A 19,962-nucleotide genomic window follows, 5' to 3' on the forward strand; every position below is an offset into this window, starting at 1 on the left:
AAAGTATGACATAACATTCCATTCTGATCATCATAACTGCTGAATGCTATTTACATTGTATTAATGCATTCACCTCTTTGTGTCTTGGTCGTATTACGGTCTGTTTAAGTTTGTTTTATATGTTTTGTCATTATAAACATTTCATACAGTCTTTATGAATGCTGTTGCTCACCCGCCAGACCTTACCTTGTAAGTGGTAAATACTTTTAGATCGGCATGTTTTAAATATTAATGCCCACTTTTATGGCCTTATCAAGGCAGCAAATTACTGTGCTCTTTTAGAATTAGAACTAGTTTTATTCACTTATCAATGTGTGATAAACTGTGTCTGGCAAATTTGTTTCGATATGATCATAGATCATAGCGGACCACGATAGGTTTTTGTCTATGGTTCTTCTTTCCTTTCATTAAGTACCATACGTTGGAAGTGACATTTTTAAAATGTACACTTGTTTAGATCACTATATGATATTGAAATGTATTTATATATAATTTCATTAGCAACTTTTATGGTCATAAGGCCGAAATAAATTCAATTTATCTAACATCAAGTACCCACTGCTGGTCAAGATTAAGATCAAGAGAACCTAATACTGCAATTTCCCTTCATATGATGACACCACTCCAAGTGCATGGCTATCCACAATTCAACATATCCTCCACTCATTTCAAGCTTCAAATGGTGGGAACTAAATTAATACTTCAAACGGTAAATGTATTGCAATGATATAGGTGAAAAGAAAAAGGAGATCATGTTTTTACATATTTAACTGTGCAAATGCTTTAAAGTGCCCCATATGCACCTTATTCAAAGACAGTTTAAACAAACAACCTGAAATGAAGGCAAAGTATCAACATATGGAAAGGGCGCATTGAGTATCTGGGTAGATGGCCCCATTTGCCCCAAGACTTAAGGTGCCTGGGTTTTCTAACACTATAGCTTGCTTCTATTTGTACATCATGCATTTCAAAATAGTAAACTCTAAAAGCCATAGCAGAAGAAAAATAGGTAGTGGAATTGGATTGCATGTCAAAATCTCTTCCACATCAGATTTGCAGCTTGCTGAGTCATAAACTTGTAGGATCTACAGTTTGCTCTCCTGAGACCCTGGAATAGACCTAGTTCATGCCAAGAGACATCCTCATTCTCATTTTATCAGTCTTCAATCCCTTACCTCCTGGGTATCCATACACCGCATTCATCCATACTATATCACAAGTACACTATCTTACCGCTGTTTCGAAGGACTTGGATCCGTTTTAACAGAAGGTTGGGCGTAAAGCAGCCTTATTTATGCCTTTGTATATAGCTCAATCAGCCAACACCATCAAATTCTCTTTCAATGAGGGAGTCAGAGTGTGAGATAAGGTTATGTTTTTTCTGCCCAAAGATGCACACATAATTGTAAAATAAACCTTCTTTATTATTGGGGGGCTGCTCTCAGTGTAATGTTAATACTTCACGATGTAAAGGGTTAAACAAACATGGCAGAGAAGGCCCATCTTAGAGCAGAGAGACACCCGGTTTGCCCTGCCACTGTGCCACAGGTGTTAACTTCATGCTAATGATTAAGTTAGCTCAATAGTTCTGGGGAGAAAAGCCAGCTGAGGGGGTTGCGCTTTCGGGGGCTCTTTCACAGAGGCAGCTCCCATTTGAAGGGCCTCCTGTTATCTCCCACACATCGCCTGAGCTCACACCTGCTGTCTGCCTGGGCCGCACTGCCTTGCCTTGCTTCCACACAGCCTCTCTCTTTACTGGGTAGTCACAGAGCTGGCTGGCAGCGTATGTAGCAGGGCCAGTGTGAAGGGGACAGGGTGAGTGAACAGCGAGGGGAGGGAGGGGGGAGTCAGAATCTGAAGTCTGCCGGAGGAAGGGAGTGTGGGGAGATGTGAGGCCACAATATATTTTATTTAAAGCTGGCACTATCATGACAGAATTTTTTAAATAAAATAAATAACACTAACCCATGGCAAACTGAAACATGCGAAAACCCCTCTGCTTGTGACAGCCGGAGTTGGTTTCTCGCTGCTCTGGAACACTCATGGGTGATGCACTGGAGCTCAAAAGCGCCATTGCGCGGGAAGCAGCCACCTCGAGTCTGCGCAGACTCGATTTCTCTGCTCCACCTCTGTTTTCAGCCTCTACCCCACCCTTTCCCAACTCGTCACAGTGACGAGTTGGGAAAGGGCGGGGTAACCATATTCTCCACTCCCTGATTGACGTGAAGCCCCGGCACTTCAGGGCTTCACTGTAAGACGCCCGGGGCTAATTATATCCCCACGCATCATGGGGTGGAGACTGGTATGCAAGTCTATGTCTTTGACGAGCTGATGACCTCACAGGCCTCAGGGCTGTGAGATCCTCGGCCCGGCAAACACTGTAGATTTTGCTCACTTAGCGTCAGCATCACTGCAGATTGCAGTGTCATCACACAGCGAGTGGCAGGCAGTGTGCAGCAGCAGTCCCGGCCGTAAAAAATGAATGAATGATGCGTGTTTAGGCTGTCACTGTCTGTATGCATTTTACAAAGATAAATCAATTAGCTTTTACACAGTGCCTGGTTGCCAGCTGAAGTAAAGCGGACGGAGCCCCGACGCCCTAGACGAGAAACCACCACTGCGATGCATGTTGTCAAAACTGTGTGGAATACTTTTTATTCAAGTCTACTGGCATGGACGAGAGCTGCCTTACTGACAATTGATGAATTCACATTTCTCAAAAATGATCACCCTGTGATGTCAGTGGTTTACTTTATTCTCAAGATACACAAAGACAAAGACAAACCACCGGGCAGACCAATAATATCGGCATGTAATAGCATCATGGAAAATGTCAGCAAATATGTGGATTTCTATTTGCAAAAATATGTAAGAGGCCTCCCCTCTTTCATTTTGTACACAGGTGACATGCTAAGAAAACTAAGTGACATTGTCTGGAATCCTAATTATTGGCTGATTTCATTAGATGACTCATCCTTGTACACAAGTATTCATCTCAGGGATGGCTTAAAAGCGATAGAGCATTTCTTAAAAACAGACCGATTTGCTTCTATAAGCATAACAAAATGTTACTGGCCATGATCACAATATGTCTTGAAAATAACTTTTTTCTTTTCCAGAACCAAGTGTTTCAGCAGGTTTTGGGCATGGCCATGGGGGCCTGTTTTGTCCCCAGCTATGCCTGTCTGCACATGGGGCTGTGGAAAGAACAGGTCTCTAGGTCCGCCTTTGGTGAAATCATGTCTAACAATGTAATAGGATGGTTTCGATACATTGATGATTTGTTAATAATCTGCAGAGGTACGAAAATCGGTGCCCCTGAATTTATTGAACAGATAAATGTGAACAATCTTAATATTAGTTTTACTGGCCAGATAAGTAATACTTCTATCTGTTTTCTTGATGTTGAAATCTTTGTTCAGAATAACCAGCTACATACAAGATTGTATAGAAAACCCGCAGCAGGCAATGCTTTACTACATGCTACAAGCCACCATCCTACCCATTTGATCCACAGCATTCCTTATGGGGAGATGCTGCGGATAAGGAACATTTGTAGCTCTGACCTTGATAGCCAAACAGCCCAGTAAGAGTGCAGAGACAGCATTATTAGGAGAAGCTACTCAGCAGATGTGATCCATAGAGCTATGATCAGAGCGAACGAACAGGGTAGAACTAAGGCATTGGCTCGTACAACGAGCACTAATTCAAACCTGTTATCAGAGTCAATATAACCATCTAGACTAATTCTAGCCTACAGTATTCAACATAAAATCATACGCAGGATGATTAACAGAAATTAGGCATTGGTGAAAAATGACCCCGTCCTAGGTGACAAAATAATTAGATCACCAAATATAACATTCAGAAAATCCTGCTCTATGAGAGATGCTTTGGTTAAAAGCAGCCCGGAAGTAAGAAATAATGAGACCTGGTTGAATGCTAGCAAAGGATTTATTAATTGTGCTGTATGCAAAGCCTGCAAACATGGTGTGCGCAAGACAGAATATGTCACACCTTTTAGCAATAAACCTATACACATCAGTAAAAAATTGACATGCAAGACTGAGTTTGCCAATTATGTGCCGGAGTGCCCTTGTGGCCTGCGATATGTAGGCAGTACCAAGTTGCATGTCCACAAATGGATACTTCAGCACATAAGAGCAATCAACAACTGAGATGCAACATATCCCATTGCACAACATTTCGGGGAGTGCACGCCAAAAGTTCAAGTGAACTCAAATATTTTGTTGTGGACCCAATACCACCCCTCAGAAGAAGTGGTGACAGAGACAATGCTGAGAAGGCTCGAGACAAAGTATATATTGGAAATGGACTGTAAGACACCACATGGACTGAATTCTAGTGAGGACTTCTTTACATATTTATAACAATTCTGGTCGTCACCAAACTGTTTAAATCTTGTCACTGCCTCATCACTGTTTTTAATATTCAGTTTCTGTATTACTGCACTACCTTTGCACATTTGAACCCTCGCACTAGCACTATATTTCCAGGCATGGAATAATGGATTCAAATCCCACATGGGCTATATTAGTTCATATTCACATTTGCAACAAACTGGCACTGAGATGCACATAATTGAACCGTATAAGATTGGAAACATGTCTTTATTTACATGGGAAAGATTACATTTGTTTTACTTTCAAATGGATTTTTAACCAATCCGAGTGATTCAAATTATTATGTTTTATTCCAGCATCTATTTATGAGCATTGAATGTATTTATCTAATATTTATTTATTTATTTACATATTTATTGATATTTATATCTGTATTGCTCAGTTTGCACCAGATTTAGTATGCTCACGGTTGTTCATATTATGTAGAACTGATCTCTCATTGTGATTAGAATCATTAAGTCTTTTTTCCATGTCTAATATTTCTATAGTCACGGTTAGTAGCACTGTCACGTTAAAATGGCTGTGTTTGCTCCTTTAACATGCCATGTGATCAAGGCCCCACGAGGGCTGAAACTCGTGATGGCGGCTGAGGTGCACGGGATTAAATAAATAGAATTGCCCCAAATTCTGGGTTTGCTTCATCTTTTCTACGAATGAAGACTTCAAACAAGACGCCCCTCTCTCCCCTCACCGCACATAAAAAACGGCATTGTTTGACTGCAAAGCACCACCACTTTGGTGGGTCCGGGTCCTGGGAGTCAACTTTGGGCGCCATCTTCGTTTGGGACATCTCAGCCGGCGGCGGCCGCCATCTTGGAGCGGACTCGCGCGCTCAGGGCTGACTGGAGCGCCTATTTAAGGTGGGCCTTTGCGCGGCGGCGGTTATACCATTTACCACATTGCTGCACTCGCGCTGACACTAGCGCTGAGTATTTTAAGACTTCCTCTTTTTATATTTGGGTTCGTTTTTGAGTTGTACTTACCCCTGATCTTAGGCTCCTTGCCTGCAGCTCGCGCCCCTCTCTCCCCTCACCGCACATAAAAAACGGCATTGTTTGCCTGCAAAGCACCACCACTTTGGTGGGTCCGTGTCCTGGGAGTCAACTTTGGGCACCATCTTCGTTTGGGACATCTCAGCCGGCGGCGGCCGCCATCTTGGAGCGGACTCGCGCGCTCAGGGCTGACTGGAGCGCCTATTTAAAGTCGCTCCCTCACGCGCAGCGTGACGCGCAGGAGGACGCCTTTGCTTGGCCTGAGTCGTGCCAGAGTCCTGCCCGTCTGCGCCCGTCAGCGTCCCGGAGGCGTCGGGACGGCGGGGGACGCCGGTCCGGCTAGAGGCAGGTAGAGATGATTTGCTACTCCTCGGCGATGTTGTGGGATTCGCGGAGCCACTCTTGCTCTTGCCGCTCCGTTTTCCGGGGGCGCTTTAAGGGTAAACGACGTTGCCTGGGCTGTGGCTGGACGCCTTCCTGGACACACGTCAATGTCCCTTCGCCCAGCCAGGGCTGGCGCGAAACATCTGTGCCTGCTGCTCAATACGAGGCCTGCCCGCTCTCCCTTCTCATTGACTAAGTGACTGCTTCGTTCTTCACGCTCCTGTCTTTCCCGCCGCTGCCTCCCGTGCAGCCCCGCCCCCCTGCTCCCATTGGCTCATACCCTCCTGCCTCCCAGCTGACCCCTCCTCCCCTCTTATGGCGACTGCTGCGCGGCCGCGCAGCGGGTGCGCCGCTGGCGCACTGAAGTTGCACCAAAGGCAAGCCCGTCTACGCCCGTCCGCGCCTGGACCGCGCCCAGCGCCAGGACCCCTGGCCCCCGAAGATGCCAGCCCACATGACAGACTTACGACGCCGCCACCCTCAACGCACTCAAACCCAACAGAAACCCCGCCTGCTACCGAGTCACCCCGAAACGCACCCAGGGACCCATCACCTGCCAAGCCTGCAAGTTCACCTGCCTCCGGACCTGCACCGCACCCGCCAAGCCAGACACCAGCAACAACCACCTCAAGTGCATCCTGCTCAACACCCGCTCCGTCCACAGACACGCCATCGAACTCTGGAACCTGCTCGACACAACATCACCAGACGTCACCTTCCTCACGGAAACCTGGATGAACGCCTCCTAAGTGCCCGACAAGATCACCCGGAGGTATCGCATCAACCAGACCGGAGGAGGCATCGCCATCGTCCACAGGAACACCATCCGCATCACGACCAACTCCGACGACACCTTCACCGCTGCCGAACACCTCCACTTCCAGATACACACTGACCCCAAAACCACCCTCAGAGGCACTCTCATCTACAGACCCCCGGGACCATGCACAGAATTCAACGAAGACATCGCAGACTTCATCAGCCCGCACGCCCTCCCCTCCGCTGACTACATCCTCATAGGGGACTTCAACTTCCACCTGGAGAACAACAATTACCACCCTCCTGGACAACCTTGCCAACCTCAGACTCAAGCAACTGGTGACCACCCCCACCCACTACGCCGGCCACACGCTTGACCCCGTCTTCTCCTCCAGCAAGCACATCTCCTTCAGCCACTCCACAGGACTACGCTGGACTGATCACTGCTGCGTCCACTTCAGCTTCAGAAGAACCACGACCCACCTCCACCCGCAACAGGCCCCCCCGAAGGAGCTGGAGCAAGATCACCGCCGACCAGCTCACCACGTTCCTCTGACAGAACCCTCCCACCAGCACAACGGACCCCAACGAAGCAGCCCGCATCTTCACACAGTGGCTCACCAACTGCGCAGAGGACCTTGCACCACTGAAGAACCTTCCCAGCAGACCCGGCAGCAAGAAAGCCTCCTGGTTCACCGATGAACTCAAAAACTCCAAGAAGAACTGCCGCACCCTCGAGAAAACCTGGCGCCACGACCAGACCACAGAAAACATGACTGCCCTCAAGAACACCTCCCGCAAACACCACCAGCTGATCCGCACCACCAAAAGAACAACATTCAAAGAACGACTGGACAACAACACCCACAACAGCAAGGAACTCTTCAGCATCGTCAAAGAGTTCTCCAACCCCAGCGCCGGAGACAACGACATCACCCTCTCGCAAGACCTCTGCGACTCACTCGCCTCCTTCTTCCACGGCAAGATCGCCGACATACACAACAGCTTTGGTGCACCTACCACGCACCCAACCACTGAACCAGCGTCCCCCACCACCACCCTCTGCGCCTGGACCCCGGTCAGCACCAAAGACACCACCCGCACGATGAACACCATCCACTCCGGATCCCCTACCGACCCCTGCCCCCACCACGTCTTCAACAAGGCCGTTTCCATCATCGCATCCCCAACTCCAGGACATCATCAACATCTCCTTCAACACCGCCACCTTCCCGGAAAGCTGGAAGCATGCCGAGCTCAGCGCCCTCCTGAAGAAACCGACAGCGGACCCCACCGACCTCAAGAACTTCCGCCTCATCTCGCTCCTCCCTTTTCCTGCCAAAGTCATTGAGAAGACCGTCAACAGACAGCTCACCGCCTTCCTCAAGACGAACGGATCCCTCGACCCCTCGCAGTCCGGTTACCGAGCCAACCACAGCATCAAGACCGCCCTGATAGCAGCCACCGATGACATCAGATCCCTGCTTGACAACGGGGAAACAGCGGCCCTCATCCTCCTGGACCTCTCTGCAGCGTTCGACACTGTCTGCCACCGCACCCTAGTACAGCGCCTCAGCAACATCGGAATCCAAGAGAAGGCACTGGAGAGGATCATCTCGTTCCTCGCCGGAAGAACTGAGATAATCCGTCTCCCCCCGTTCAGATCCAAGGCCACCGAAGTCATCTGCGGCGTACCACAAGGATCATCACTCAGCCCAACCCACTTCAACGTCTACATGAGCCCTCTCGCAGCCATCGCACGCCAACACAACCTCAACATCATTTCCTACGCCAATGACACCCAGCTGATCTCTCCCTCACCAACCACCCCGCCACCACCAGAGCCAGCCTACATGAAGCAATGAAAGACGTCGCCGAGTGGATGAAGAACAGCCGCCTGAAACTGAACTCAGACAAGACGGAAGTCCTCATCCTGGGATCATCGCCCTCCGCCTTGGACGACTCCTGGTGGCCCCCTGCCTTGGGCACCACTCCCAAACCAACAGACCACACACGTAACCTGGGCTTCATCCTGGACTCCTCCCTCTCGATAACCAGACAAGTCAATGCCGTTTCATCAGCATGCCTTACACCCTGCGCATTCTCCACAAGATCTTCCAATGGATCCCCACCAAAACCAGGAAGACGGTCACCTAGGCACTCGTCACCAGCCGTCTGGACTACGGGAACACCCTCTACGCGGGAACCACAGCCAAACTAAGAAAAGACTCCAGCGCATACAGAACGCCTCCGCACGACTCATCCTGGACATCCCCCGACACAACCACATCTCCGTCCACCTGAGAGACCTGCGTTGGCTCCCTGTCAGCAAGAGGATCACGTTCAGAACTCCTCACCCACGCACACAAGGCTCTCCACGACCTTGGCCCCAAGTACCTCAACAACCGCCTGAATTTCTACACGCCCACCCACCAGCTAAGGTCGACCAGCCTCGCCCTCGCCGCAGTACCACGCATTCGCAGAGCCACTGCCGGAGGAAGATCCTTCTACCTGGCGGACAAGACATGGAACTCCCTCCTCATCCACCTACGGCTGACCAAGGACCATCTCTCCTTCAGGAAGCAACTCAAGACCTGGCTCTTCGAGCAGTGACGGACCCCTCCCCCCCAGCACCTTGAGACCCATCCGGGTGAGCAGTGCGCTATACAAATTATGTGATTGATTGATTGATTGATTGGTGTGTGTAACTCTATGCATAGGTGTGTAAATGGTTGATTGACTAGGTGTCTAGGTTTAAGAGTGCGTGTGGAAACAGTTGTTTTGTGTGAATGAGTGTATTTATTTGTATTCATTTGTGTGTAGTTGAGCGAATATATGTTTTAGTTGTACATCTTCAACAAAGTAAAAAAATAAAAGGCAATGTATGTGAGAGTTGGTGTATATAAATAAGTATATGTAAGAGTCAGTGATTGTGAGAGTAACTATATGAATGAGTGTATAATTATAATGGTGATTTTTTTTAACATACTAACTATGAGTTACTATGTGTTTGAATAAATGAGGTGTTGTTGGATAATTGTGTAAGTGAGTAAATGTAAGTGTGAATAATTTTTTTCATGAGTGAGTAGGATGACTGCATAACTTACTAAGATGACTGCTGATGTGTCAATGTCTATATATGTGTATAAGTGCATTTTGAGAGTGTTCTATTAATTAGTGAATGCATGTATAAATGATTCTGTTGAATGGGTAGTTGTGTGTGTAGACTAAGGAATCAGTGAGTGGGAATGTAGTAACTGGTAATGGTGTGTCAATTGTTTCAAATATGGTACTCTGTGTTTTACAGTGAGTGATGAAAGTTTATACTAGTGTACGATGAGGTGTATCAGATTGTAACGTTTATGATGTCATCAGTGATGTCATCAGTGAAGCCATTTGAGATGTCATCAGTGATGTCATTAGTGATGTCACTGACCATGTCATGAATGATGCAATATGTGACATCATCAGCAGTTCATTGCGGGAGCGCGAGTTATATTTAGCAAAACTAACTATAACGGAGGAGTTTCCATGGTTATGTATGAGTGAAATGGCCAGCTAACTATAACACCCCTGAAACCTATGTTTTTTCTTTGAATTTCTAAGGTTTTTTAAATACTAATTTCTAACTACAAAGTCTCTGAAACCTATGTTTTTTTCAATGAATTTCAAAGCTTTTTTAAATGCTAAATTCTAACTATAACGTCTCTGAAACCTATGGCTTTTTTCAGTAAATTTCAAAGGTTTTTGAAATGCTAATTGTTAAGTGTGATAGTAGTTATACCTTTTTTGTACTGATTTAACTGTTTATTTATAAATATGTTATTCATTAAATAACAATATATACTTTTCTGAAAAATTGCAAAAAAAAAGTTTTTTAATTCAAACTGAACTATTGATTCATTTTTTTTTTAAATTTTTTATTTTAACATATATCTTATTTTCTTTAAAAAAAAAATGTTTTCCCAAATGTTTTACGGAGTCGCGCACTCAAGCGTACGCATCACTGTTGGTTCCTGGATTCTAGCCGCCATTTTAGAAGAGTCATGAAGGATCCGTGTACAGTGTGCGACGGCTGCGTGTTTTTCAGTTACATCATATACATTTCATATTATGTGATGTGCGCGATTGGTATGCGACCAGTCCGCAACTTCTGCTCCCGTGCAATCATGACTAATGCGCATTATGGTGCGAGACACTTGACAGGTGGTGGGTCTTGCGTGATGTCATATACATGCTGGGGCGCACTGGGTGCGTGACTCCAGCAAAAAAATGTATGTTCTAAAATGATATGTATGTGTTTTAATATACATAGTAGGGCAAGAGATTATCTAAGATATTCATAAAAATAATATATTTGTACTTAGAATAAACTTATATTATTTTTAAATATATTTTCGCGAAGTCTGGTGCGTGCATTGGGAGCGCAGAGAACCAGGTCAGCAGAGCTGCTGTAGAACCAGAGAAACCAGGTCAGCAGAGCCATTGTAGAGCCAGAAAACAAGGTCAGCAGAGCTGTTCGAGACCCTAAGAAGCAGGTCAGCAGAGCTGCTCTAGAACCAGACACCCAGGTCAGCAGAGCTGCTTTAGAGCCAGAGAACCAGGTCAGCAGAGCTGCTGTAGAGCCAGAGAATCAGGTCAGGAGAGCTGCTTTAGAGCCATGGAACCAGGCCAGCAGAGCGGCTCAAAAGCCAGAGAACCAAGTCAGCAGAGCTGCTTTAGAGCCATAGAACCAAGTCAGCAGAGCTGCTTTAGAGACAGAGAACCAGGTAAGCAGAGCTGCTCCAGAGCATAAAAACCAGGTCCGCAAGGCTGCTCTAGAGCCAGAGAACCAGGTCAGCAGAGCTGCTGTAGAGCCAGAGAAACCAGGTCAGTAGAGCTGCTTTAGAGGGAGAGAAGCAGGTCAGCAGAGCTGCTCTAGAGGGAGAGATCCAGGCCAGCAACGCTGCTCTAGAGCCAGAGAACCATGTTAGCAGAACCGCTTTAGAGCCATAGAACCGGGACAGCAGAGCTGCTTTAGAGCCAGTGAACCAGGTCAGCAGAGCTGTTGTAGAGCCAGAGAACCAGGTCAGCAGACTAGCTTTATCTGACACTGACTGACTGACACTGACTGGCTGACATTGACTGACTGACACTGACTGACACTAATTGACTGACACTGACTGACACTGACACTGACTGACACTAACTGACTGAAACTGACTGACTGACACTGATTGACAGACACTGACTGATACTGACTGACTCTGATTGACTGACACTGACTTACTGACGATGACTGACACTGATTGACTGACACTGACTGAAACTGATTGACCGACACTGACTGACTGACTGACACTGACTGACTGACACTGACTGACTGACACTGACTGACTCACATTGACTGACTGACACTGACTGCATACTCCCTACTACTCACTTTCTACTACTCTCTACTACTCTCTAATATTCACTCTCTACTACTCTCTACTACTCACTCTCTACTATTTACTACTCTCAAATACTCACTATCTACTACTCTCTACTATTCACTCTCTACCACTCACTCTCTACTACTCTCTACTACTCTCTCTCTACTACTCACTCTTTACTACTCACTCACTACTACTCTCTACTACTCACTCTCTACTACTCTCTACTACTATTCTTTACTACTCACTCTCTACTACTCACTCTCTACTACTACTGTCTTCTACTTACTTCCTACTACCCACTCTACTACTCTCAACCACTCACTCTCAACTACTCTATTACTCACTCTCTACTACTCTCTACTACTCACTCTCTACTACTCAAACTACTACTCTACTATGCTCTACTACTCTCTATCTACTACTCACTCTCTACCTCTCACTCTCTACTACTCACTTTGTACTACTCTCTACTACTCACTCTCTACTACTCTCTACTACCCACTCTCTACAACTCACTCTCTACTACTCACTGTACTACTCACTACTAATCACTATACTACTAAATTTCTAATACTTCTCACTCTCTACTACTCAGTCTCTACTACTCAATCTCTACTACTTTCTACTACTCACTATACTACTCACTCTCTACTACTCTCTACTACTCTATCTCTGCTACTCACTCTCCACTACTCTCTCTACTACTTTCTACTAGTCAGTCTCTACTACTCACTCTCTTCTACTCTCTACTACTTACTCTCTACTACTCACTCTCTACAACACTCTACTACTCTCTACTACTCACTCTCTACTACTCACGCTCTACTACTCACTCTCTACTACTCTCTAATACTCACTCTCTACTACTAACTCTCTACTACTCACTCTACTACTCTCTACCACTCACTCTCTTCTACTCTCTCTACTACTCTCTACTACTCACTCTCTACTCACTATCAGTCACTCTCTACTCTCTACCTCTCTTCCTCTCTCTCTACTACTCTCTACCTCTCTACCTCTACCTCTCTACCTCTACACCTCTACCTCTACACCTCTACCTGTCTACCTCTTTCTACCTCTCTCTACACACACACATATGCACATATATATATGCATATGCATATGTGTGTGTATATATATATATATATATATATATGTATATAAATATATATACATATATATAAACATATACATAAAATGCATATCTATATAAATACAAATATAAATGCATGCATACATATACATATACATGTATGCATACATATGCATGTTATGTACATGAAAGTTTGAAAAACACTAATAAAAGCAGAGCTAAAAAGTCACCTAATTACAAACAGTATTGCTTTAACTTAAACGAAGGCGAGACCTATTGCATTTTCAATTCTTGTTTACTTTGGTTTCATCAAGAAGGCATTCAGATGTGTCACAAATTTTCCATACATTCAGAATGTTAGCACTCTAGTTGCTCATTAGATCATTGTAGTAAAGCTACTCCTCACCAGGGATGTCTGCTGCTGGTATTCAAAGTGCATGTTTCAGTCTGCATATCATATTTTTTTTATGAAATGGAAGAGGATTTGAGAAGTCAAAATGTGCCCTAATATTTCTTCCTGCAGCACGAATCATACTTTCTATGGCAAAATAAACCCCCTCCTTGTGTTCCTTTGCAAACTAAATGTTTTAAGTGTTACCACTTTATTCCAATCAAGATAGCTTCAGGTGTGCCATACTTTTGTCATAAGTAAGACTGTTAGCACTCTAGTTGTTCTTTAGAAAACTCTGGGAAATTCTGTCATTGGGCTATATTTTGGTGATACGTGTACTACATTTGGGCTCTTTTGTCTGTGGTGGCCATCTTGGGAGACTTATTTGTTAGGAAGTTTCCTAATTTCCTCATTTATTACAGTCTTCTCAGTAGGAAATACTTTCAGTTTTTTACATTGATTCCATCAAGGAGGCATTCAGATTTGTCACACATTTGCCATAAATTCAGAATGTTAGCACTCTAGTTGCTTATTAGATCACTGTAGTAAAGCTACTGCTCACCAGGGAAGTCTGCTGCTGGTATTGAAAGTGGGTGCTTCAGTCTGCATGTTATATTTTTTTAATGAAATAGAAGAGGATTTGAGAAGTCACTCAAAAGGTGCCCTAATGTTTCTTTCTGCAGCACTAATCATACTTTCTATGGCAAAACGAACCCCCTCATTTTGTTTTTTTTTAAATTAAATGTTTTACGCGTTACCACTTTATTCCAATCAAGATGGCTTTAGGTATGCCATACGTTTGTCATAAGTAGGACTGTTAGCGCTCTAGTTGTTCTTTAGAACACTCAACAAAGCTGCAGTAGAACACAAAAAAATCAACTGAAAGTCTCTGCCCTTGTTGGATGTTCATATTTATTGAGAATGTCAGACTTCATTCTCACATGACTGAGAAAGATAATGTGAATTTACAGAAAATGTGCTCTCAGTTTAGCTTATAGATCACCTTCCAAACCTCTGTGGGAAAAGCATGAGAAAATAGTTTTCTCTCAAAGATGCGGCCGCTGTCTAGGCTTGCATTGTTGTCACAAGGTGTTAACTAGCATCAACAAGATGCCCTTTTTTTAGGTTTTCACTACATGAATCTTTGAAGTTGCAGAGCCAAACCCTATCCAACCTTCCGAGGTGTATTGTCTAGTATCTGGGCCGGTGTCACTGTGATCCTAGACCAAGAGAACTGGAATTATGCAGCATGGGTACGTAAATTATGCTGCACATTCGAGGATAATATTTATACATTATTGTGTCATTTTCACAGCACAGAGTAGCCTTTCAACCTATAAAATAAAGTTCAAGCCACTCCGTGGGGTGTGTTGCATCAGCATGCCACCCTGCAGTACTCATATCAATATCAACTCATGCGTGCAGCGGTGACCAGGTACAGGAATGTGCTTGCACAATATTTTCAGCAGCACCCATCTGTTCTGCATTCAAACCCTTGCAGCGCCATCATTTTCAGTACAGAAAGTTACACCTACAGGTGTTACCTTTACACAACATTTACAAACACCTTTTGAAAGCACGCTTTAGAACGTTCTTATGGTTCAAGGGGACATGTGGGTGATACGTGCAGCACATTTTTTGCTTTTAGTAAGAGATGACTGTGCCGGGAACATTTATACATTTAATCCTTATATTCAGTTAAGGGGCGTGGTGCAAGAAGCCTTCAACATTCAGGGAGGCCCCATTCCTTTGAGGACCTATGAATATCTGTGAGATACGGGATGTTGAGGGGCCCCTCTTCATATTTGGCAGAGGAGACCCATGGTTTTGTGCTGTGCCACTGGACCCATTATTTTATTGTAAATAAAGGAGGGCAGTGTTGTTCTCTCTAATAAATATTTGTTTGTGTGAACACGCATTCAGATCTGCTTATATATTAAATGTATTATGTTTTTTTCCTGCAGCTTGTTCTGGTTTTGCGGTATTGACATTCTGATTCTGTTTAATGATTAAGGACAATCTGACACTTCATTGTGTTGTATTTTTTTTATGTGCTGTCTCAATGGCCTTGTTTATAATCACATGTTATTTTTTTACAAAATAAGCACTATCATTGTTCTGGACTCTGCTTGTGCATTTTTTACCACAGTGGCATAGTTAACCTCTGTATTCGCGTGCTCCAATCATTAACCTATTTGCACTCTAACCATTAATTAACCTGCTCAGTCAGTCCCCTTTCGTGCACCTACTCAGTCTTTTCTCACATAATCCAACTCATCCATCTACTGAGCCGTGGTCGTTCTGACCATTACTAACTTCCCCAATACCTACCTACTCTTCCAGCATTCAACAACTAACCCATTCACAAGTTAATTCTTCTACCTGTTCACACATCCATCCTCCAAATTATTCTTTCGGCCATTTATCTACGCATGTGCCATCACTCGCTGTCTCATCTGGTATCACCAGTAAGCTCCTCTGCCATTACCCTGGCTCATCTGTCTACAAAGGTGCTTGTCCACCATCCAACTAATTAACTGTACAGATAACCATCCACTTTTACTCTCATCCACTTACCTACTCTTACTCACAACATACGCATCCCTGTCCACTTACTCATTCAACCACACACAAACTTCTCCCATCAACTCACTCATCCGTACATCTGTCCCCAACATACACCTACTCACCCAATCCACCTGACCCCTAACAACTGCCTGGTCTTCCATCCACCTACCTACTCATTCGTCCTCCTGACCATACATTGTTTTGCCCTCCCACTCTTTCAACAACCTTATACATCCATCAATACTTCTGCGGACTCACTCATTTCACATCCGTCTAGCTGTCGATAAAGCTGCTTATTCACCAACTCATCCACCAACTAATTATACCTTCGCCTAACCATTGCTGTTCACTTACTCATCCTATAGTCACCTTGTCTGTAACACATCAATTCCTGCATGTTAGAAATTGAGGGTTCTAGTTGACAATGGCTTGCACCTTTGTCCAAATAGAGAACCTTGTTTCTAGTCAAGGAAAGGGGGATACACTCCTAAAATAACCCCTGCTCACCCCCTTGGTAGCTTGGCACAAGCAGACAGGCTTATCTCAGAGGCAGTGTAGTGTGCAAGGCATTTGTGAACACATACAGTAATACAGTGAAAACACTACAAGTGGACAACACACCAGTTTAGAAAAATAAGTATTTTTTACTAGACTTAACCCAAGACCAAACAACAAAAATCCACAATACATCATCAAGAATATGACATAAGATGGTAGAATTAGCTTAGTTCAATGCAGATGGTAAATGCAACACTTTACTCTCAAAGTACCTAGGATGCGTAACACAAAACAAACAAAAGAGTTGCAGGGAATGTGATGCGTCGGTTCCTTGCTTCAGGGGGAGGTGATACGTCGGTTCTTACTGCAGTGCAGGGGAGGTGATGCATCAGTTCCTTACTGCAGAAGAGGTGATGCATCGGTTTCCTACTACGTTCCGGTAACAATGCGACAAGATGGCACCCCTATGCGATAATCCAGTGCGATGCGACAAAATGGCGTCTTTGATGCGGTGCGACAACTCGAATGTGGTGCGTGCAAACCAGACGGCCGTGCGGCGAAGACGGTGGACTCTTGAGCCGTGACAGGCCCTGCAACACGCTTCTCCGATGATGCGACGGCAACCTCTGCAGCGGCAGAACGCTTCTCGGGTGATGCAACACGCTTCTTCAGCAATGCGTCGGCAAACAGTTGTGGTGGCGGCACTCTTCTTGGGCAATGAAACAGCTGCGGTGTCGCCAAGCTTCTTCCTCGTTGCGTCGCGCTTCCAGCTCCCAGTGACAAGCAGTCTCTAGAGGTCCCAAAAACAGCAGGAGGCACCTCTCTGCAGGCAGAATTCCCAGCAAGGAAATTCAGGGGAGCTGGTGGTGAAGTCTTTGTGTTCCTGATACTTCAGAACAGGAGGCAAGCTCAGCTTCAAGCCCTTGGAGATCGTCCTCAAGATGATAAAGTACACACCAAGGGGCCCATTAGGATAACGGGCGGATCAGCCCGCCAAAATCCTCTAGCCGCCTCTAATTTCCCCCCACCACATTATCATGACGGGGGAAACCCGTGGATGGGAAGACTGTTCACCGGTTTTCCACCCGCTAGGAAATCCGCCTGATTGCCTACTGGGTGGAAAAGCAGTTAATATGGTGGCGGTATCTGGTAGACACCGCCATCCATATTTGTATGCAGGCGGAGACATGCCTTTCCATGGCGGCAACGCCACTGCGGAAAGGCAGGCGTTTTTTTACATTGGGGGCCCGTAGCAGGCCCCTAGGGATTCTGGGGGGTGGGGGTGCACATGGGGGTACCTAGCGTACCCCCCTGCAGTTCCATGTACAACATGGCAGGCACCGCGTGGTGTCTGCCATGTTGTGCATGGAAGTGCACTACATGCCTTCCTGGCATTGTGGCGGGCAGTGCTGAGTGCACCGCCCGCCACAATGTCAAGAGTGCAGGATGCGCCCACCACTGTGGCGAGCGCATCCTAATGGCCCCCACGGTACCTCCGCCCTTATGGCGGGCGGTCCCATTTCGAGATAGGGTGGCGGGTGGACAAAGTCCGCCTGTCATCCTAATGTGCCTGCAAGTTCCTCTTCTCCTTTTCTTTGCAATAAGTAACCAATGCAGGCCAACCCCCAAACAGCAAACAGCACAGGGGCAGTGTTCTCCTTCAGCTTTCTTAGTTTCTCTCCTTGGCAAAGGTTCATCTTGATTCCCAGAAGTGATCTAAAGTTCTGGGGTCTGGGCCCCAATATTTATACTACTAAATCATTTGTTCTCTGAAGGCAGAGAGTGTCTGTACCTAGTCAAAATCAGTTCTGTCCTCCCTGGTGCAGCTTCCTGACAGGAGGTGAAGACAGCATTGTTGAAAGCAGACCTGGCCCAGGTAGTTGCAAAGAAATCTCCTCCCCCTACTCTCTATTCTATGTAGGCTCAGGCAAGAGAAAGGAAATCACCTCCTCGTACTATCGATTCAACTCAGGTCCTATTCAGCTCAGCCCTGACTCATCAGACTGCTGGAGCCAAAGCCTTCTACAGCCCCCTGCCACTCACAAACCTGACATGGAATACACAAACCCAGCAGAGGCATACTGGATGGATAAACAAGAAAATATCTACTTTCTGAAAATGGTATTATCGAAGATTGAATGTAAAAACCACCCACACTAAAAGATGTATTTTAACATTCTGAGTACAGGCATACTAAACTCGTTCTTCTACCTTGTTCCTTGGGTCAGTTAGGATTATAAGATGTTATAATCAAACTGCCCATTCTGGCCTATGGGAACAGGTAGCAATAGTGAAAAACAAAATTGGCTGTAATAAATATCAGGACATGCCACACAAACCAGGACATGCCCTGCCTTTCACATACAATGCACCCTGCCCATAGGGGTGGCTAATATGCAGAAAAGGGAAGGTTTAGGGACTCGCAAGTGGGTGCACTTTCCAAGTCGACATGGCAGTCCCTGACTGCACAAAGGCTCTGCAATGTCAGGCCTGAGCCACATTTTACAAGCTGCTTCTGTGGGTGGCACAATCAGTGCTGCAGGCCCACCAGCAGCATTTGATTTACAGGCCTGAGCACACATTGTGCACTGTACTAGGGTCTGACAAGTAAATCAAATAAGCAAATCATGGAGTCGCTAATCCATTACAACAATTTACAATAGGGAGCACTTGCGCTTTGGCACTGAACAGCAGTGGAAAAGTGCCCAAAGCATCTAGACCAGTAAAAACATAGCAAAAGCACAGAAGGCAACAGCAAAAAATGGAAGGGAGACCCACGCCAATGGTGCTAGGTCTAACACCACGCTACTCCACTTGCACATTCACTAACCTAGCCACACATTCATGCACAGCGTATCAGCTTACCCACCTATTCATCCTTCTCCTCACTCATGCAATTAACTATCCCTGTTTCCAACTTTTTTCTGTCCATCCTATCTTCCATCATCCACGTGCTCTTTCACCATTCATTTATATGTTTGCCAACTAATTTCCTCGTCATCTACTTACACATCCTTCTGCTTACTCATCCATCCACCTAACACTTTATTTATCTACCAACCCACTCATCCACCAAACACCTATTTACTCATTTGCCTTCATAGATGCATCCATTCACCTATCAATACATCATCCTCCTCTCTTCCATACTAATCCATTCACATGTTCAAGCATCCAGTATTAACTGCCTCTCTGACCCTTGCAAAGCTGTTCACTCATCCAACAACAACATGTACTCTTACTTATCCACCCGTTTACCTAGACAAACACCTTGCCATCCACCTACCCATCCACAGTTCACCTAGGTATACATCCCTGCACCTTCCCATCACATCCATCAGCCCATTGAACTACTGTCATCCATCCATACACCCCTTCACCTTTTATACATACATTCATGCACTCCTATAACTATTCACACATTCGCCCTGCATCC

The sequence above is a fragment of the Lissotriton vulgaris genome, chromosome 1_1 (genome assembly GCF_964263255.1).
Source record: "Lissotriton vulgaris chromosome 1_1, aLisVul1.2, whole genome shotgun sequence".
NCBI classification, from domain to species: domain Eukaryota; kingdom Metazoa; phylum Chordata; class Amphibia; order Caudata; family Salamandridae; genus Lissotriton; species Lissotriton vulgaris.